The sequence below is a fragment of the Dermacentor silvarum genome, chromosome 9, assembly GCF_013339745.2.
Source record: "Dermacentor silvarum isolate Dsil-2018 chromosome 9, BIME_Dsil_1.4, whole genome shotgun sequence".
NCBI lineage: Eukaryota > Metazoa > Arthropoda > Arachnida > Ixodida > Ixodidae > Dermacentor > Dermacentor silvarum.
The window spans coordinates 34,780,965-34,804,065 of NC_051162.1; the positions used below are offsets into that span (position 1 = coordinate 34,780,965).

Sequence of the window (23,101 nt, forward strand, 5' to 3'; positions counted from 1 at the left end):
GTACCTTCAAAGGTGACGGACCACCATGCCCTCTGTTGTTGGCAGCATGCGCGACCCTTCAGGACGACTGGCACAGTGGAGCTTGCGGCTACAGGAATTTGACATCACCATCGTTTATAAGTCTGGCCGTAAGCCTGAAGACGCTGACACACTGTCCCGCGCACCCAATTGATCCTGCCAGTCAGGAAACAGAGATGATGACGGCTTCCTGGGCGCCATTTAGTTCGTCGGACTTGAGCAGACGGCAGCGTGAACGACGCTGAGATTAGACCAATCATCGATCATTTAGAGGGCCGCGACACACCATACCACGCCATCTGTCCCGCTCGCTGACGTCCTTCTGTCTGCGAGAATACGTGCTTTATAAGAAGAATGCTCGTTCGACCAGCCGTGCTTACCTCCTGGTGGTTCCAAGGACCTACGCGACGACATCCTCTTCGCTTGCCATGACGAACCGACATCTGGTCATTTAGGCTTTTCTCGAACACTCGCTAGAGTAAGCGAAATGTACTATTGGCCCGGGCTTTCAGCAAGCGTCAAACAGTACGTTAAGGCTGCCGTGAATGCCAGCGCCGCGCACCATCCGTTAAACCGGCTGGCTTACTTCAGCCAGGAAGCACCTCACACGCCTTTCGACCAAGTCGGCATGGACATTCTCGGACCGTTTCCTCTCTCGCGCCGACGGTAACCAAATGGGTGATCGTTCGCGACTGATTATTTAACACGCTATGCTGAGACGCAGGCGATCCCACGAGCCACGGCCTCGAGGTAGCGCAGTTCTTCATGCGCCACATCGTCTTGCGTCACGGTGCTCCCTCCACTGTAATAACCGACAGAGGGACAGCTTTCACAGCGCAGCTTATGGACGAAGTTTTTGAATTGAGCAACACCAGGCAATCGCAAGACGACCGCGTACCATCCGCAGACCAACGGACTTACCGAGCGACTGAATAAGACTGTCACAGACATGCTCGCAATGTACATCGACGTTCAACACAAACATGGGATCGGATCTTGCCTTACGTGACCTCGCGTATAACACCGCGTGCAAGAGACGACGCGCTTCACGCCCTTTCGCCTTCTCTACGGTCGCGAAGTCCAGACGATGCTGGACGCTATGCTGCCGTGTCAAGACGCTGACCAATGACAACTGACGCCGAGGAATTTGCAGAGCGTGCTGAGGAAGCTCGGCAGCTCGCGCGGCTGCATATTGCCAGCAGCAGCAGGCAGACGCACGACGCTACAACATCCGCCACAGGGACGTGTCCTACAACCCGGAGACCAAGTTTGGGTGTGGACCCCCTTCGCCGTCGTGGCCTCTGTGAAAAGCTTCTGAGCCGGTATTTCGGTCCGTATAAAGTGCCCGCCGCGTCAGTGACGTAAACTACGAAGTTGTTCCGGACACAACATCGCAGACACAGAGTAGGACACAAAGACAACCGACCTCAGACATAGTTCATGTTGTGCGCATGAAGCCGTACATTGCGCGTCCGTAATTTTTTTTGTTTTCATTTTTTTCTCCATTCCCTTCTTGTTTCTACTTTTCATTTATCTTTGGGAGCTTGCTTCTTCGTTCATTGACTGTGCCGGCGTGACGGCTACATTTTTTTTGTGTACTTTCGCTTTCCTGCCTTCCTCTTCTTTGTCTTCTACGCCTATTTTTTTAGCATCGAGGCGATGCTTTTGTTCGGAGGGGGATATTGCCACCTGTAGGTAGTGGTCGAGGGCAAGAGTGGGTCGAGCCCAGAGAAGAAAGAAGACCGCGCGCCTTCTCTCTCTGCTCGAGCCAGCCACGACGGTCGCGTCTTCCAAGAGCCAGCTGCTCTACGTTTATTAAACCTTCAGGGCTACTTCTCGAGGCTCGTGACAATATGTAATACAAGTATGCAAATGTAATTCTTGCAGGTGTACTGCATGCTTTATCATTTGTACTCATCTTACTGCAGTGTTGTGTTGTTGTCATGGTTTGTGCATAAAACAAATGTACAGCAAAGCGTAATTTTAAGTTGGAAAAATGTCGGCTGAAGAGGACTTGCAAAAAAAAGACAAGTATACTTTACGTATATTTTTATGTACACCATTCAAACATTAATACTGAATCGCTCCAATTTTAAGACGGGGCATGTCGCACATCTGACAAGCATAGTTTATTCGAAATCCTAATGGTGCTGTGACAGAAAACCAGTGGAATGTGTTGCTTTGGTGAGAGCTTGCAGGGCACCTGAAAAAGTAAAGAAAAGCCAACAATTTCTTTTCACTTAAGCAACAGGTTCACACAAAGGCAAAAGCAGTTATGTTCACACAGATAAGAATGGGTAAGCATTCAGAACAGAGGAGATACTAACAAATCTCATTCAAACCTAACTGGTTTCAGGAAACTTGGCTACGATTCTAAGGGAACATGCATTACTGTGATAGAATAAACTGTCACAATTAGCGGGCCACTGAAACAAGTGTTATAATCAAAAAGACAACCTATTCGATTAACAATAGTATTGAAGCAACAGAAGTAGTACAAGCATAAAATGCACATTTAAAAAGCAGCATGGACACGTCAAGCTAATAAATTACTCGGAAGCTACCGTTCTGCCAGCAAATTAAATACCGTAGTGAAATAGTGGTTTTAGCATCCACCGTGTTTGGCTGGTTTATCCCATATTGATAATTAATAGACTTAGATGAGCTAGTTGGTTGCTGGCTTGATGGAACATTTTATAATGGTGTTTGTAGTAAATTCTGCTTCATTCTACGCCATGATCTCATTGGTAATCCGGAGAGAGTTTTCCTCTGACCCCTGACAAAGTGCAATGAGCATGAGAAGGTACCGCCTCCTGCTTTTTAACTATATTGCACGAGAACACTATAATATGGTCGTGCGTCGTCCTGAAGGGAACATCACCTTAGAAAACTCTTGCACAGGAGGGTGCTTGGTGCACCTGAGTACTTCTTCCGGTCTCGCTGATTATTGTCCCTTAAAGGCACTAAAATGACGCGTGATGGACGCTCGCGCGATATAGCTAGAAATGGGGGAGGGTGTACACCTGGCCTCCAAAACATGCATGCTCATGTGTACGCATAGAGTTGTCAGCTTGCTTATTTCCCGTGCTCTGTGTTTCTGAGTGGACCTGCGTGCTAGGCCATGCCAGGGGCTTCGCTGAATGTTTGGTATGTTATTGGTATATTCTTCATTAACAAGTTTGGGGCCACAATCTTGTAGCAATGCATTGCTACAAGATCATGGCCTGGTGCTGTATCTGTAGCAATGCATTGTCACAGATACAGCACGATTAGAAATGGCATCTGACAACGCATTGCTACAAGATCGTGGCCCTGAACTTATTAATGAAGAAAATACCAATAACATACCAAACATTCGGCTCAGCACGCGGTACGGCCTAGTGCACAGATCCACAGAGAAACACAGAGCACAGGAAATAAGCAAGCTGACAACTCTATGCGTACACATGAGCATGCATGTTGTGGTGCTCAGGTGTACAGCCTCCCGCATTTTTAGCCATATCGTGCGAGCGTCCATCACGCATCATTTTAGCACCTATAAGGCGCAATAATCAGCGAGACATATAGAAGTACTCTCAGGTGCACCAAGCACTATCCTGGGCAAGAGTCGTCTAATGCGATGGCCCGTTCAGGATTATGCACAACCATATTATAGTGTTCTCATGTAATGTAGTTAAAAAGCAGGAGGCAGTACCTTATCATGCTCATTGCATTTTGTCAGGGGTCAGAGAAAAATTCTGCTCGGATTACCAATGAGATCTCTGCCGGCCGTGAACAGTGGATGACAAGAGTGGCGTAGAATGAAGCAGAATTTGGTACAAACTTGCGATCTTGCAACTTTTGTAGATATCGCAGCTGCGTACAACGTATGGAAACCTTTGGGTGATAACATTTTCCCTAGAGTGTTGCAGTCAAGATTTCGAGATATCCGGAGCACAGCATAGAAGCATTGCTAGATAAGAGGTCAAATATACATAAAGTCGATACCGAGCCACGAAAAAATTTTCGACTTAACTGATATATTCAGATATCAGAGTTTGAGTTAACAAGGGTTCAAGGGATAATCCGGAGTCCCCTACTACAGCATCCCTCATAATCATATCGTGGTTTTAGCATGTGAAACTCAAGAATTTAATTTTTTTAGAGCAAACAGTATATGCATAAGACCAAATGCTAATATAGAATATGCTGACAGCAGCTACATAAACAAAAAATTCATACTTTCAAGAAATTGTCAGATGGTCTGAGCAAAGATCTAGTAATGCCAAAATTATGGCCATTAGTTTTAAATGGCCTATTCTGCAATACCTTCCTTACATTTAACTCGAATTATACGTGCAGTGTACATACATGGTGCTAACTACAGCTGAAAAAGATTGGCACTATTCCTTGAAGTAATAATTGCATGGTACTTTTTCACACAATTACAGCAGTTTGCCTTGCGATTGTTAGCCTATGCAAATGGATTTAAAACTTCTTGACGTCCATGTCCCCTGGGCAGGTTCAATAGTCGCATTGCGCCTCCTTTCATCAGTTTTTGTCCACAAAGTCATGCAGATAAAAACGTTACCCTGAGTTTGAACCTGTTAATGCATTCCGTTTCATAATAATGAAATTGTGGTCATTGAAAAAAAAAGCTCAAGTTGCGGAGCAGAAACAGATTCCAGGGTTACACTATGGCAGCTACACACGTGGACCTTTTCTTTTACTTCAGAAGGAGCTGACTGAACGCATGTTCCACGGTGCAGGTTACTCTCACCAGGATATCGTGAAGTATCCTGCAGTGTTGAAGTTCAGTCCTTTGCACAAAACAAGTCAAATGTATAAATGACAGGCTGCGTGACCATGCAAACTTGATGTGTGGGTCAGTTGGCATTAGTATTGCACTGCTCTCAGTGCAAGTGCACCCATATTTAAAAACCACTTGATTGTGACAAAATATAAGGACCAGAGTGCTTCAGAGATATGTGAAGCTTTCCCTATTCAAATGACGGGGAACCAGTGTGTTAGCTCTCCATCAATAGAATTATTAGACATTGAGACTGCTTATCATCACTGTAAAACAAATTGCGCTAGCCTATGCCATGCGCCCTTTTTGTATTTGTGTCAGCAACATGCATTCAGATTGATCTATTCCAACCCTTTCGTCCTTTGCACCATATCGCTGTGTCGAGTAAAAACTGGACTTTTTCTTGGTGAAAGAGTGCTAGTTTAACACATAAACTAGCTCCACGGCAGTTTGCAATAAAGGAGTATAAGCATCCTCTGAAAAGGTGCCCATAAAGAACAGTGCTAAAAGAGCTCTTTAAAAAAAGAACATGAGTGGTATCTGTCATAAAGGCCAACTCTTGTGTCTTTTACTTAACATATTTTTCAATACCAATATTGAGGTGCAAGCTCACCATATTATATTACCTTGCCAATGAAGCAAATCACAGTGGTGCTTGACTGTCTGGGAACAACTCGGATGTGAAGATTGGCACCAATCCGCAGCATAGCATGGTCTGCTTACACTTCATCTCCAGGCCCAGCCATACCTATAGCAGCATTAAAACAAGTGAGCTTAGTGCCATAAGAGAAACAATATAGAAAGTGACACTGTGAACAAAGCAACCGTCATTAGGCATAAACAGTAATAAAATGCAGACATTGTACCCATAGCTAAGTTGACTTTGAGCAACATAGCATGCACAGTAAGAAAGATCTGATGTATGAGCCATCTACTTGAAGAAGAGTACTCGAAAGCCCCTTTTTTGCTGCCCCCCCCTCCCTCTCATGCACGGATGGCTGTCTGGCTGAGTAAACCTGGTTTATCCCAGATATAATGTAAGCAAGCGTTGTCACTTGGGGGGGGGGGGCAATCCTTATATTATTGCAGAACATGTATTCTTACAATGGTGTTAATGTTTTTGTAATACTCGCCATCCTGCAGACCCTGCAACATTGTAGCATCGATAAGGCTAATCGCATTACCCAATAAGGTTAACCAATAAGTGTCCCAAGAAGCATAACTCCAGATTTCTACCGGGAAGCATTCACTACATTTTGACAATCATGCTTCTATAGCTTCAACCCTATTTTCATCAACATAGTACAAGCTTCAAGCATCTGCACAAACTTATTGCAAAAGGGTGCCACTAGGAATACCACAATAGTTTCCTATGCAATTCAGCCTTTAAAATAAACACTGGCAAGTTCATTACTATGCCTAGAACAAATGAAGCTATTCTGGAATTGAATAAGCCTTTTCCATACATGCGAAAATCACCACCAATATGACTTGCTTATGGGCATTTTGTAGACAAAAACATCAAGCACAAGAGTTGAAGCTTGGGGAAGTCAGTAACTGTTCATTTTGGTGGTGCTCACAATGAACACATGCGACGGAAATAAGCGACAGACAGAGTGAAAGCGTGCTGTGCTCTATCGCTCTCTGACTGACCGCGACTTCCTTGGTACGCAAGCACTGTGGATGCTCCATCTGTCTGTTCCTTATCTCTTTAGTATGTGTGCACAGTGAATACCATTGAAAGGAACATAGAGACGAAATAATGCTACAATGAGCAGGAAACGTGCCTTGCGATGCAGCACATCCTTATGCGACACAATTTTCTGGCAACATCCTAAGCCTGCTATTGCACTGAAAATTGCTTATTTGAGCTGTTGTACAAGACAAGTTTGCTTTTACAGAAGACTGATGACATTTGTTCAATTATTTCGACAAACTTGTGGTTATGCAGTAATGTGAAAAGGCGGCATTAAAAGCCACCTTAGTTTTTGTGTAAAAAAATTAAATTACATTCTGGTTTTACGTGCCAGAACCACAGCTGATCATGAAGCACGCCGTAGTGTGGGACTCCGGAATAATTTGGACCACCTCGGGTTTTTTAACGTGCGCCTAAATCCAAGTACACAGGTGTTTTCGCATTTCACCCCCTTGGAAAGGCAGCCGCCATGGCCACGATTTCATCCCGAGACCTCGTGCTTAGAAGCTCAACGCCATAGCCACTAAGCAACCATGGCAGGTATGCAAAAAAGCTCACAGTCAACTCCACAGATCAGGGTAGGTATAAATAAGCAACAGTCAACAAGCTGAGCCTTTGCATTATTGCTTTGCATAATGCTTGAGGTAAAAACAATTGCCGAAACATTCCAGATGCACTCAACACGATTTGGAGAAGACAGCATATGAGAGTTAAAAATGTTGAAAGGGAAATGTTTAGAGTAGTGCTTTAGTGCTGCAATGGTTTTTGTCAGTGCGCCAGTGAGCACAATATGACTGACGTAGCTCCTGAAAATAATAGATCCTCGTTATGGACATTTTAGGGACTGATTTGCATGGTTTGTTGCATGCCTCAGGAATTTACTTATTTATGTATAAACATACCTCATTGGCTCCAGTTGGAGTATCGCGTGAAGTGGTAGGAAAAAATTTCTGAACTAAAAAGGAGAACATTCTACAAAAGAACTCAAACAAAAGAAGAAAAAAACATACTCTCACACAATGCGGCTGCAAATCAGGCAGATAGATTATAAAGACAAAGCAATTAGAAACAGTTTCATACTGGTAGTGCTTTAGGAGACAGAATGTTAAATTCTGAGCTTCGAACACTTGAAGCCACCTTTTGTGGCTTTTTGTTCTCAGGCCCCGTTCTCTCTAGTATTATGGGAATCAATAACCCCGCTCCCCTCCAAATTTTTAAAAAAATGTAATACAATTAGGACAACTTACGGAAATATAATTAAGAACACAGAATTTGCACATGCACGTATGTTAGAAGGGAGAGAAACGGACGTCTACAAGAATGCGTAATAACAAAGGTATCCAAAGTCCTGCTGCTTTTGTCGGGCAAATCATAGCAAGACATGAAAGGATATGCGTGCCTCACAAGATGGTTCCTAAAGAAATTGTCACAATGCAGTCAGTAGGGAGCACATTATGCATTTCTACAATAGCCTCCAACTACATATAACTCAGAGGAGGCTACTTAAATGAATTGATTAAACTGAACGTAGGCCAGATTCAAAATATGCGATTCAAGTAGACCGAAACTGCAAGTTATGAATATGGCATATTCATAGCAACAGTGCTGTACATTATGTCATACATGGCAACCTGTGAAGTTTATATTTTGTAAAAATTCTGCAGGCAAAAATTTTTTATTGGCGAGATAGCACACATTTTTTAAAGCTTCCTCTCAGCACCCATACTGTTGCATTGATACACACATAATTAACCATTATTTAACTTGAGATATAGCGTCAAAGCAGCAGCGAAATTGAAACACCAGAACTGACAACACTGTTTTATATCACAGAACGCATTTTCAGTGTTCTTGCTGCTGACGATTTAGCCTGTTTAAGTAATTTATCTGAACAAACTGGCCTAAAGCAAGTGGCCACTCTGGTATACTCGTTAGAGATCTTCACGAGAAATTCAGGAGAGTTGACAGGTATGAATTATACCAACAAAACCTACAGCTTGTGTAAGTGGCAGGGACCGTTTTGTACAAACCTTGTCGCAGCATGCAGATCAGATGCTTTGCCGTGCTGTTCCGGCTGCAGAAATGTCTTAGGTTCCTATGCGGTGTAGAGATGCCTCTGGTTCACGAAATCTTGACATCCCTAAACAATAATAAATGTTCAATTTACTGTAATCCCTGCTGAAACTGCAAGCTTGCGAGTTAACAAGATCATGTTACATTCTGAAAAGTCTCATACAACCAACTACACGAAGCTGCATCTGGTTGTGCAAACATCTCATTGTTACGTCCCGGGCGGTTATGTAACATGAAATGAAACTGCAGCAAACATAAATCTACTATCAAGAGCTTCACACAAACGCACATCTGTAGTAAGTAAAATGTGAATTGTACTACGAAGAAAATTCCTTAGCACATGAAAGTGTTCCAAAATCGAATTTATTTATGCGGTGGAACAAAGCATTGTCTCGAAGGACGATGCACTGGAAATTACAAGAACAAATGCCCTATTTTTCAGCAGAAAAAAAATTCGATGAAAAAGAAACACTCCTGTTGTAATCTCCGTTTCTGTGAAATAATTAAACATTTACAAACACACGAAAACACACAGGACACCCAACACAAGAAATACAGCCTGTCTGGCGACACTATATGTAGGAGAATTCGCATACAAGCTAAAATCTGGCCATGCGTCAGACACAACAATCTAGTACCATCTCGCACAGTCGTTAGGTGACGTACAGCCTCCCGCATTTTTAACTATATCGCACCAGCATACTATGAAATGGGCGTGCGTCGTCCTGAGAAGAGCAGCTTAGCAGATGACGCTTGCGCTGGAGAGTTCTTTATGCGCGTCTGCTTACTTTTGTCGGTCTCGCTAAGTATCACCGGCGAAGGCGCTAAAATAACCCATGATCGACGCTCGCGCAATATAGTTACAAATGCGGAAGTCTGTACTTCTAGAAATACCTATACAGAAATTACGTACACAAGCAGTAACTTTCCCGGTTGAATTCTTTCTTTACCATTCAGGTCAAACAATCACCGGCGCTAGCACACGTTATAGCAGAAAGCAAATACATGATAACGCTCCTGGCAACGTGCAATAAGTTGCAGGAGATTTTTTCGTGAAACTGTTCGCTAAATGTGCACTGCGACATGAACAACGAACATTCGAAAAAAAACATTTATCATTGTGGTCGCTTTAATAATCATCTCGTGATCCGTATAACAATTCACACTTCACGAACCACTGACTACAAAACTGCGCGCAAGCGCCGGACTTACCTTTCTAGGCGTAGTCGGCAAACGCTCCTTCATGTCAGATCCCGGCGTCGACTGCATGACGATCCTTCCGACGTAAACATTGTTGAATTGCGGATGAACTAGAGCACGTAATACCTCAACAAATTCTTCCGCGCACTGTGATCCGATGCAATATTATGAGAGGCTTTTTCATGAGCCGGGAACAAAGAAAGCGCGAGCGGGCCATAAGTACGATAATCGACATCGGCGAACCACACGATACTGCGAGCTACGTTACGCGGTCCCAGGGGCTAAGTGATCATCAAAGCACACAAGGGGCACGACATTTTCTCTCGGCACAGCGTACACACGATTAAACATCCACATCGACCTGCCTCAATGCAGCGCGCACGCACAGCAACAGGGAGCAACAGCAGAAGACGGGAAAATAATATCTGTAATTTTACCGGTCATGCCCGATGATGATGATGATGATGATTTATTGGCATCCCCTTTGAAACGGGGTGGCGACAAATAGTCACCTAGCCTGCTTGATTTAATCAGGTATACTACACATGTTCTTTATCTAGCATTTTTGTATACCCTGTCATTATCTTTCTTTTTCAAAAATTTAGCTTGTACCGCTGCCTATAATTTTAAGAGATCAGGTCGTATCCATCTTTTCCCTGCTTTTTTTCCACCAGTACTCTAATCGTCTCTTGCTGATCTCTACGGCTGATCTGTTTATGTTTCCTTCCACTTGAAACCCAAGCGCTTCTGGGAGTTGCACGTTACCTACGGTTCTCGCTGGGTGGATCCCGTCGCATTCCATTAGGATGTGCTGAGTGGTCTCTGGATCTTCACTGCAGCATACACATGTCTCATCTAGTTCCGAATATTTGTTCCGATATGTTTTCGTCCTTAGGCAACCGGCTCGAGCCTCAAATAGCAAGGCACTGCCCTTTGTGTTATCGTACAGATTTTCCCTTCTAATTTCTTTCTTCTCATTCTTGTAAATCTCCATTGTCCTTTTCGTTTCCATTCTTTGCATCCAATTCACGGTCTCTATTTCTCTCACTTTCTTTCTGATGACCCCTGGTTGTCTATTTACAGTTTCGATTATCCTGTACTTGGTTGCCAACTTCCTTGACCTTTTCCTCCATTCTGTGTCCACGCTTTTCATGTAGAGATACTTGTGCACTTCAGCCGCCCATTTATTTTCATCCATGTTCCTGAGTCTTTCTTCAAAACTAATTTTGCTTTGTGCTTCTCTGACTTCAAAAGAGGCCCAACCCATGTCCCCATGCACTGCCTCATTTGTCGTATTACCGTGTGCTCCCAAAGCCAACCGGCCTACTGATCTTTGGTTAACTTCCAAACCCGCCAATATATCCGATTTTAAGCATATAATGGAATTTGCGAATGTTAGCGCTGGCACCATTACTCCTTTCCAGATTCCACGCACCACCTCATACTTATTGTGGCCCCACAGTGCTCTGTGTTTCATTAATGCTGCATTCCGCTTCCCCTTTATTTTCAGATTATCTTGGTGGTTGCTTGAGTAATTCTTTCCTTCGTTTATGTGTACGCCGAGGTACTTATATTGCTTCACTATGGGTATTACTTGCTGTTGAATTGACACTACGAAGTTACTCGTGTGTTCATTAAAGATCATAATCCCTGATTTCTCTGTGCTAAACTTAAGGCCTAGATTTGTCGCTGCGTTCCCACAGATATTCGCAAGTATCTGTAAATCTTTTTATTGTCCGCTAGTAGCACAATGTCGTCTGCGTACATCAATCCAGGGACCTTCTGTTGCACCATTTGTCCATTACGCATGTAGGATAAATCAAAACCTAATTCGCTGTTTTCCAGTCGTCTTTCTATGCCCTTGACGTAAAGCGTGAACAACAACGGTGACAGAGGGCATCCTTTCTTCAATCCTTGGTGAACTCCCACCATTTCATTTCCTTTTCGGCCTTCCCATGCCACTTGTACTTGGTTGTCTCGATATATCTCCCTCAGCAGCTCCACGAAATCGTCATCTATGCCTTCGTATTGAAGAATATCCCACGACAATTCCCTTTCTGCGTTGTCATAAGCTCCTTTAATATCTAGAAATGCTACCCATAAAGGTCTTTTCTGAGCTACTGAAATCTCTATGCACTGAGTTAGTACAAACATATTGTCTTCTAAGCGTCTGCCTGGCCTGAACCCATTCTGTAGTTCCCCCAATACACCGTTTTCCTCCACCCACTTCGACAGTTCTAATTTTATGGCTTGCATTGCCATTCTATATATCACCGACGTTACTGTAACTGGCCTGTACGAGCTCGTCTTATCCTTATCTCCTTTGCCTTTGTAGATGAGATTCATCTTGCTTTCACGCCATCCAACGGGAATATTCTTTGTTCTAATCACTTGCTCTATGACATTATTCAGCAGTGCCTTGCTTTTTGGACCGAGGTTTTTGATTAGCTGTATTGGGATTTCATCGGGTCCTGCTGCCGTGTTGTTAGGGACATTTTCTGCTGCCTTTTTCCAATAAAAGCTTTCTATGCTGAATTTTGATCTCTCAAGCCTCTCTGTTGTTGCTGGATCTGTTGTCTGAACTACGCTTTTTCTCGTACCGAAGTTATGCCTGATAACGTCTGTGATGTACCGCAGCGCATCATCGCCTTCATAGATGTTACCGTCTTCATCCCTTATAGCCGTTTGCGAGTTTCTAGTTGGAGCTCCGAGTGCTTTTATTTGGTTCCAGAATCTTTTTGGGGCGCCTTTGTCTCTTTCGTGAATGTTATGCACCCAACGTTCACTTGCGCATTTAATTTTCTCTTGCACGAGCTCACTCGCAACCCTTTTCTTTTCTCTGTATGTATTCCATCTAAGGAGCACCTCTTCTTCTTGTAATCCCAACTTTTTGGCTTCTCGATGAACCCTAGATGCCTCTTTACGCTCTTCTATAGCTTGTTTAATTTCCTTGTTCCACCACTTACGTGGTTTCCTCTTTCCAATCCAACAATTGTATTGCCGTGTCCGCCTTATTTCATGCTGCATAACCTCCACCAGTTCCTTATATTCCCAGACTGCTGTAGGAAAAGCCTCAATTTTCTTCTCTATGTTGTTTGCGATCTCTGTTATTTGCTCGTCATTCATTTTTAAAAACTCTGAGGCTATTGGTTCATGTTCTGCGCTGGTATCTCTCCCAAACTTTAATGCTAAACGTCTATGATCGCTTCCCAGGCTATTTTTTCCATTTTCGTCTATTATCATTTGGTCCAGTTGTTCGTAGACCATTTCTGAGACTAAGGCGTAGTCGATACATGACTGCCTGTTTCCGCATTGCCACGTTACCTGTCCATGACACTTATTCTCCCTGTTAACTACTATAAGGTTCTGTTCATCACACAAATCCAGCACTAGAGAGCCGTTGTAATCAGTATATCCGTCTAAATCGTCCATGTGCGCGTTCATATCTCCCACTAATATCACCTGGCCCGAGTTACTGAACTCATTAATATCGCTTCTAATGCAATCGACCAATTCCTTATTTTTTTCTCTGCTATCACTACCTGTCCATAGGTAAGCTACTCCCAGCCACGTCTTTTTACCTTGCCATGTACCACTAATCCATAAACGCTCTTTACATGTCTCGTTTACCCTTCGCCACTTCAGACCTCGCCTAATTAGTACGCCTACGCCTCCGCCTTTCCTTGACCCGGTCATTCTATTGCACCCTTCCCATACAAAATTGTCAATAACAGGCGGCTGCTCCAAATCTTTTAGATGCGTTTCGGTCAAGGCGTACACGCTAATCGCTTCATCATTCAGCGGCGTTTGAATTTCCAGCCATTATTCCTGCTTGCGATCACCCTGCATCTTAATCTAACAAATTTTACCTTCTCTATTCTTATCCTTTCTGTGTCTTTTCCTGACTCCTCGTCGTCTAATTCTGCCCTTTAGTGGTGTTTAGCTACGTTCAATGCCGATTCCTGCTTCCTGATTGCCTGGGGCCCACCTAAAAAAGCTACAGCTCGCGCTGCGAATCGACGTCCGACCGGTGTTGCTGCCCTTTCGGTAAAATGTATCCCGTCCCGCACAAAAGCGCCTTCGCGTCCTGCTCGGCGCACTTCTCGGTTGATGTCAATGACCGCAAAATTCATTGCTTTAGCTAGAGTCCAAATTTCCTGTTTACTGCAAGAATTGCCCTTTCAATTTCATAGCCCTACCTTTCAACCTCTGGCATCGTGCACACCTTCACGAGGTTGGCTACCCAAGTCAGTTCCTGGTGCTCGTTGCAGAAGGCAGGCTCAAACAGGCACTACAGAGGCAGATGTGTGCAGAATGGCAGAGGGTGCCAACATTAACAAGATAAAGGTTGCTACACCCCCGTATATCACAGCCTTTCACACAACCTAAAGGAAGAGCACAGCGAGCAGCCATGAACATTGTCTATTCTGCACTAAACTGAGTAGTGTTTTCCAGGAATGTCACAAGAGTAAAGTGTAAAAAAAACAGTAAAGTGTTGTGAAATGCAGAGCATGCAGTGTATATCACATTGTATTATTATGTGGAAGTAGCTACATAGGCTAAACAGGCAGATGTGCTAATGAGGCTGCGTGAGCACAGTAACAAAGTGAAGATAACGGCACCAAATGGTTTGTTCTTCCTTCATTGCTTAAAATGTGGCTGCCGTACCTATTTTGAACGTACTGTATTCTACGTAGAAATGGGTGCTAGTTGACTCAACAGAATATAAGTGAGTGGATTATCAGGGCTGGTCACGTATGTATTAGCAAATATTTTGTGTTGTAAAATAAAAATCAGAATTCCTGCATATGAGCTGAGCTTACGGTGCAAATGTCAGCCTTTTTTTCTTGCAATTCTTGTTTGCTGTTGTACAAATGATTACACTTATACATGTGCTCTCTGACGCACAAGCCGAGGTAGGAGATGTGGTACCTGGAAATAAAAGTTGTTCTTGAATGTTAGCAATATGTCTGCGTGTATTCATACGCCTTATATTGTCCTCGTCTGTGTACACTACACTAGCATTGCAAGTGCTTCCATGTCCGAAGCTATTGAGCTATACAAGAAAATGTGTATGCTGGGTGAATAATTCTGCAGTCACAGGTGCATCTTGAGAATGTGGTAATTTGAACTGTTAAACTTGTCATGAGCACAAAAAAGGGCATGGGGTTTATCAGAAATCGAATGACCTAACCTACAAAATATTGTCTTATACAAATGTGCTTTGGTGTTACGAGTACTGGTCAAAGAAATAATACTTCATATCTGTTTCAGGTGCAGATTGGCGTAGGCGTTGTGATGCCTTCTAACAGTGGCAGTACATTTAAAGTGTACATCAGATGCCAAGTGTGCAATAGATGTGGACCTGTGGACACCAGCAGAAGCTGGTGAAGAGGCCTGACTGGGCAGGCCTGCCGCACAGCTTCGGATTCAACCGGAAAGCTTGCACTAACACCGGAGGCTGCTGTGAAGAGTAAGTGAACAGCTACCTGAATTAAGAAATTCACTACTGTATATCAGAAAGTTATCTGGATGAGTAGCGTTGACGTACGCACACAAAAAGAAATGCCAAACAAAGATTGATGCCAATGCCTACTGTTTATTGTCTTAAAGAGAGAAGTGAGATTTTCAGCACCTCATGTTCCTTGAAAAGTGTAATGCAGACTTGACATGTGCCATCATAGTTTTCCATGCTGCAGCATTCATCTTAATGTTCTTGAAAAAATGCTTCTGAGGAAAATTAATTTGGTTCTGACACACCTTCGCAAATTGTGTCGTCTGAAAAGAAGCTATGAACCACTGTCTTTTCAATGTGGTGACGGCGGTGATCTATTTGCGGCATTATAATCTGCAACATTCAGAGCCATGCGATTTATAAACACACCTGTGTTATTATTGAAATTTGTGACATGTGTCCTATCAGTACTTTCGGCTTACTTGCAGCGATCTCATTTTATTTTGGCATAGAAATGAACAAAGAATTACTACACAAAGCGCCTCGCACATTAGTGGCATGTCAGTTAGAAAATGGATATCTCTATTTGTCCTGATAGGCCTGCGATAAATTAGGATGCCTGTTGTCAACGCCCCCCCCCCAAAAAAAAAATAAGCAAGGAACTGAGGTATCATAAAAAGTTTCAGCACTCGCCTCCAGCTTGTATTAGAGCGGGTGATTATACAGTGTGACTGTAACTAGCCTTTTCCTTTGTGTTCAATTTCAATTGTTTTATAAATTTAACAGCCAGTTTTTCTTGTTTTGGCACCCACAAACAGTCTGCCACAAATTCCATTTGCTGCAAGAATATGTTTATTAGAAACAAACGAGCGTAACAGATTCCTTTGTTTTATTTTTAGATGCTTCCTTAGGCTTCTTTACATTGAAGACGTATTGCAGGTCAGCTTATCAAAAAACAATATGGTGTTTGAACAGTGAAACACAAACATTGATTGGAAATGATGCATTGTGAGCAGCATGGAAAATCAAGGACTAAGGAAACAACGCAAAACTGTTGCTGTCTAAACTGAAGGTTTATTTAGAAAGCCTTGCTAAAATATGACGGCCTTGATATAAATGAAGAAATTTTTTAATGGGCCTTTAAACATAACATCTGACATAGTTGATATTTCAAAGAAATGTGCGCATGATGTAGAGAATGCCATGACCATAGTCTGGTGAATGCGGTAGTGCTATGTGCTGCGGGAATGCCACAAATTACAAAAACTCATGTACTGCTCTCCTGGCCTTTCTGGCACTGCCTCCGTGCATCACGATGTCAACATGGTGTTCCGGGTGACCTCAGCGTTAGGAGTAAAAAGCTGTCGATCAGTCAATCATAGAGGAACGACAGGGCAAACATGAGAGCCAATTTTGTGTTCTGAGAATGTCGGAGGGGTCGCCCATTGTGCAACACTGAAGCTTCTCTGAAGGTTCCATTCAGCTATCTTCATGGGGAGAGTGATTAGGAACAGACAATGGAGGAACCTTACTTCTGCCGTGCAATGCAATTCGTAGCTTTAGCTGCACTTTGTAGTGCAGTATGAGGGCACGAGTAAGGAGTGTAGCGAAGGAGTGAGAAACAGTGATGGCTTGTCAGCGGTTTATCAAATGCCTTTACTTGTGCTATTACTGGAGCGCCATGTCAAAAAATTCTCGCAGCTTACGTTCATGTACACTACAGTTCTGCATTATAACAATCGCAGATATAATGAATTCTTGATTAAAATGACTGCATTTTATTGCATTTTTGATTTTATGACCATGCCTGTTCAAACTGCATCCACATATAATCAACATATTCAATAGCACCGTACTGCTAAAACAAACATGTCAAACCCAATCGCAGTAAAAGGAGGGTGCACACCAAGTTCTGAAGTTTGAAATTGCGACGGGACGTGGCGCATCCTCTGCTCCAGTTTAGTCATGACGAAGATATAACTGCTAAGATGAGCGAGTGCTGCACGTGGATTTCAGAAGCGACAAGGAAATTCACTCTTTTTGAACCGTGCAAGGGTAATCATGCTTTCAAGGCATGTCTCCAGTGTGCTTCAGAACGAGGCCGTGCAGTGTATAATGGTGGTGACCTTTGGAGACCGGCGCACATGGCTCTCTCAGGTCACGTGTGCTGTGTTCTCAGTGTGACACTGCTTGTAATCTCGGAGGTCACGATGGCACTCGTTCTTGCACTGTTCTCTGCGTGGTACTGCGCCTATTTGAACCTATTTTTTGCTTTCTCTATTGATTTCCTCATTGCAAGGTTAAACTATAAAATATGACTGCTTGCTGCCCACAAGGTGGTGAAATTTTATTAGTTTAGTAACACTTGTATAGTATTGTTATCCTTTACAGAAATGTTAATTTCGTGGTAAGAGTGGGTTTAACCCAATTTTTATAACGCTTGTTCGAGGTCCAGAAATGGGAAATTGTGGGGTTTCATCAGAAGTCAAAGGACCTAACCTATACAGTATTGTTTTATGCAAGTGTGTTTTAGGGTTACGATTACTGGTCAGAGAAAAATATACTTTATATCTGTTGCAGTTACAGATTGGTGTAGGATTTGTGATGCCACTCAAGAAGTGGCATTACGTACTAAAGTGTGCCTCCGAAGCCAAGTGCGCATTAGTTGTGGCACAGCACCTGTGGACACCAACGCAAGCTGGGGAAAGAAGCCCGACTGGGCAGGCCTGCCGGACTATCTCTGATGCATCTGGGAAGCTTCTGGCAACACCAGAGAAAGTGGCTGCTGTGAAGAGTAAGTGAACATTCACCTCATTTACGAAACTTGACTGTATATCTGGAAGTTATCTGGATGAGTTAACGTTGTGTACACATAATGGAAAGAAATGCCAAAGAAAGAATGATGCGAGTGCCTATACATGTCTTTTTCTTAAGCCGTATATATATGTGCTGTCAAAGTAGCATAGGATAATTTCGAGATATTGGTTTCTTGTGAAAGCTGTCCACAGTTTCCCCTATAAGCGGTTTCAATGACAAGCAATCAAGAAAGTCAGGTGGCTACATGTGCCTTATTTGAGCATAAAAATGAGTAAAGAATTACTACACAAAGAAAACACCTCGCACTTTAGTGGCATTTACGCTATGGCATGGATAGTTGAGCGTGACCTGTGTGAAGCTTCCTCTAAATTTTCATGCCTGTCATCAGTGCCCCCAAAAATTAAGGTGCTGGGCATCATGCAGAATTCTAGAACTCGCGAGGCCAGCCTGGATTAGAAGGGATGACTACATAGTGTGCCTGTAACGCCTTGTTTTTCTGCGCAGTTTCAATTGTTTTATGAATTAAGTGCCGGTAACTCTTGTACTGCCATCAAGAGTCTGCTGAAAATTCCGTTTGCTCCTAAAATGGTTTTTAGGAACAAACGAGCACAAGAGATTGCTCTGTATCTTAAGATGCTTCCTTAGGCTTTTTTACATTGAAGATGTAGGCTAGCTTAGCAAGGAAGCTATCATCATCATCATCAGCCTCTATTTATGTCCACTGCAGGACGAAGGCCTCTCCCTGCGATCTGCAATTACCCCTGTCTTGCGCTAGCGTAATCCAACTTGCGCCTGCAAATTTCCTAACTCCATCATCCCGCCTGGTTTTCTGCCGTCCTCGACCGCGCTTCCCTTCTCTTGGTATCCGTTCTGTAACCCTAATGGTCCACTGGTTATCCATCCTACGCATTACATGGCCTGCCCAGCTCCATTTCTTCCGCTTAATGTCAACTAGAACATCGGCTATCCCCGTTTGTTCTCTGATCTACACCGCTCTCTTCCTGTCTCTTAACGTTACTCCTAAGATTTTTCGTTCCATCGCTCTTTGTGCGGTTCTTAACTTGTTCTCGAGCTTCTTTGTTAACCTACAAGTTTCTGCCCCATATGTTAGCACCGGTAGAATCCAATGATTGTACACTTTTCTTTTCAACGACAGTGGTAAGCTCCCAGGCAGGATTTGACAATGCCTGCCGTATGCACTCCAACCCAATTTTATTCTTCTTTAAATTTCTTTCTCATGATCAGAGTCCCCTGTGAGTAATTGACCTAGATAAACGTACTCTTTTACAGACTCTAGAGGCTCACTGGCGATCGTGAATTCTTGTTCCCTTGCCAGGCTATTGAACATTATCTTTGTCTTCTGCATATTCATCTACAACCCAATTCTTACACTTTCTCGATTAAGGTCCGCAATCATTTGTTGTAATTCGTCTCCATTGTTGCTAAATAGTACAATGTCATCTGCAAACCGAAGGTTGCTGAGATATTCGCCGTTGATCCTCACTCCTAAGCCTTCCCAGTCTAAGAGCTTGAATACTTCTAAGCATGCAGTGAATAGCACTGGAGAGCGTGTCTCCTTGCCTGACCCCTTTCTTGATAGGTAACTTTCTATTTTCCTTATGTAGAACCAAGGTAGCTGTGGAATCCTTGTAGATATTTGCTACGATATTCACGTAAGCCTCCTGTACTCCTTGATTACGCAATGCCTCTATGACTGCTGGTATCTCTACTGAATCAAATGCCTTTTCATAATCTATGAAAGCCATATAGAGAGGTTGATTGTACTCCGCAGATTTCTCGTTTACCTGATTGATGACATATATATGATCCATCGTAGAATATCCCTTCTTGAAGCCAGCCTGTTCTCTTGGTTGGCAGAAGTGCTTCCCTGATTCTATTGGAAATTACCTTGGTGAATATTTTATACAATACTGAAAGCAAGCTGATGGGTCTGTAGTTCTTCAATTCTTTAACATCTCCCTTCTTATGGATAAGTATATTGTTGGCATTCTTCCAGCTCTCTGCTACACTTGAAGTTATGAGGCATTGCCTTTATATAAAGGCCGCAAGCTTTCCAAGCATGATATATCCTCCATCTTTGATTCACTCGACTGTTATTCTGTCTTCTCCAGCAGCGTTTTCTCTAGTCACGTCTTTAAAGGCCCTTCTAACTTCATCGCTAGTTATAGAAGGAACCTCTGTATCCGGTTCATCACTATTTTGAATGAAAGTAGCTTGGCTGTTTTGGGCACTGTAAAGGTCAGTATAGAATTCTTCCGCTGCTTTTAATATGTCATCGAAATTGCTGATGACATTACCATGCTTCTCTTTCAGTTCTTACATCTTGCCTTGCCCAATTCCAAGCTTTCTTCTTACTGATCTCATGCTGCGTCCATATTTTACGGCTTCCTCAATCTTTCCCACGTTATAATTTCGAATATCCCTTACTTTCTTTTTGTTGATCAGTTTTGACAGTTCAGCGAATTCTATCCGATCTGTTGAGTTGGACACTTTCATGTTTTGTCGTTTTTATTAGGTCCTTTGTTTCTTGGGAGAGCTTACCTACTGGTTGCCTTGGTGCCTTACCTCACACTTCAATAGCTGCTTCTGAGATCAGCCTAGTTACGGTTTCATTCATTATCTCTATGTTATCTTCATCTTCCTGTTCTAAAGCTGCATATTTGTTTGCCAGCACCAGCCTGAATTGGTCTGCTTTTACCCTTACTGCATCTAGGTTGGCCTGTTTCCTCTTGACTAATTTCACTCTTTTTCTCTTCAAATTGAGAGAAATCCTAGACCTCACTAACCTATGGTCACTGCACTTTACATAACACTTCTCTATTCTGCACTATGCTTGGATCGGCAGAGAGTATGAAATCTATTTCATTCCTTGTTTCTCCATTAGGGCTTTTCCTGGTCCACTTCCTGTTGCTGCGCTTCCTGAAGAATGTATTCATTATTCGGAGCCTATTCCTTTCTGCGAATTCTACCAGCATCTCTCCTCTTGCATGTCTGCTCTTGCATCTCTCCTCTTGCATCTCTCCTCTTGAATGTTGCCGTAGTTGCCTATTGCTTGCTCACTAACCTGCTTTTCCGCACTGTTGCATTAAAGTCGCCCATGACTACAGTATACTGAGTTTGCACCTTTCTAATTGCTAATTCAACATCTTCATAACACTGTTCTATTTCTTCATCCCCGTGACTGGAGGTTGGGACGTAGGCTTATACTACCTTCATTTTGTACCTCCTATTCAGCTTTATTACGACGACTGCCACCTTCTCATTAATGTTGTTGAATTCATCAATGTTGCCCGCTATGTTGTTATGAACTAGAAATCCTACCCGAGATTCTCTCTTATCTCGAAGACCTCTGTAGCAGATGTGGCCGTTAGTCAGCACTGTGTAAGCCTCGCCAGTTCTTCTAACCTCACTAAGGCCAATAATATCCCAGGTAATGCCTGATAATTCCTCAAATAGTCCTGCTAAGCTAGCCTCACTCGAGAGGGTGCGCGTGTTGAACGTTGCCAGGCTCAGTTTCCATTGGCGGCCTGTCCGGATCCAGCGATTCTTAGCACCTTCTGCCACGTCGCAGGTGTGACCGCAGTCTTGGTCAGGTGCTCCGCAGCCACTGGGAACTGAGGGCCATGGGTTAATTGTCAGAGTCATGAGGGAGGTAGTGGCCGAATACTGCACCAGGGAGGCCGATTCCTGTTTTGGTGAGGAACTGACTTTGATGAAGCTTAGTGGGCCTGCCTACTTTGGTTGCACCTGACCTAGTATAGCCCCACTAGCTCTCGACAATATATATATATATATATATATATATATATATATATATTGCCGGTGTCAGGCACCACTCCATGCCTATATGGCTATATGGGAAAGGAAGCTATATGGGTGTAGTGCAGGGACATTAGTAGTGTTGTTTATGTGCGTGGACGATTTGTGAGAACTCTCGAGGCTTGTGCAAGAAGAAAGAAGAAGCAGAAGAAGGTGAGCCAGGGGCAGCTTGCGCGCTTGGCAGCGGTCAAAAAACGAAAGAAGAAAAAAAAGGGAGAAGAAAAGAGGCGGGTGCCTAACGGGCAGAGGGGGCTCCTGACTTGGAAGACGCAGGACCAGTGCGCTGTGCCGGGAGCTCCTGCCGCGGTACCTGAGGCGGCCCTGAGGACAACGCGCCTGCCTGTTGGTGCAGACGCGGAGTGGCGCCTGGTGTGACGCCGTTTGGAGCAGGCCTGGCTGTTGCCTGCTCATAGCCTGTTGGAGCAGCTTCAGGCTGTGTCCGGGGCGAGGCCTAACCGAGGCCTTTGCTCGAGGCCTAACTGAGGCCTTTGCTCGAGGCCTAACCGAGGCCTTTGCGTTGAGACCGCCTCTTGCTAGAGGTGGCCCGTGGAGTTGTGGCGGTGGAAGCCACCCGCCTGACACCCATTCGAGTGCTCTGGCCACGGTAATACAGCCGTGGGCCGTCGCCTGCTTCATCTGATGACCAGTGCTGTCATCCTGCCTTGGCTCGCCTCCCACGAGGGTCATCGTGCGTTGGGTCATCTCCAACGAAAATCGTCGCGACTGCTCGAGACGACCTACCGCCGATCGACGAGACCATCAGGACTGAAGCTGTCAGACGGACTTGTTTTTTTCCCTGAACGCTGCGCGTAGGACTTAGTGTAGACGTGTGCGTTTTATGAACCTTTGCTCTGTAGTCAATGTTTAGTGCTTGTCTTATCTCAGTCCTATCATGTTAGATAAATGTTCGTTTATATCCGTTCGTGCGCCTCTGACGTTCATTACCGCCTGACTGCACACAGACATACGTGCCGAACTATTCCATCACAATGCAGCTCAAACATTGTTTGCCATCATTGCAGCTAAATAAAGCATGCAAACCAGCCATGACTACAGCTTGTACATAAAAAAATTGTATGCCTACATGGCTAATGCTAAAGCTACGAGCCGCTTCCTCGCTTACTGTATGAGATACAGGCTGCGAGCAACAGGCTAATGGTAGCAGATGACTTAGCTAGCACCTTGCAGCTCTTCTGCATGCGTTAGAGAGAGT

The 23,101-nt window shown here is 43.7% G+C and overlaps 1 protein-coding gene and 1 long non-coding RNA gene across 2 annotated transcripts in view; both read right to left on the minus strand.

The window, feature by feature from the left end:
* Positions 1–23,101, minus strand: part of LOC119463523 (uncharacterized) — an 89,366-nt gene that overhangs the window by 10,607 nt on the left and 55,658 nt on the right. The gene's annotated exons all lie outside the window — the stretch shown is intronic.
* Positions 5,447–9,892, minus strand: LOC125940051 (uncharacterized). Its single transcript, XR_007463273.1, has 3 exons — positions 9,789–9,892; positions 8,534–8,643; positions 5,447–5,555 (listed from the first exon to the last, which is right to left on the minus strand). It is a non-coding gene; the product is annotated as an uncharacterized LOC125940051 (long non-coding RNA).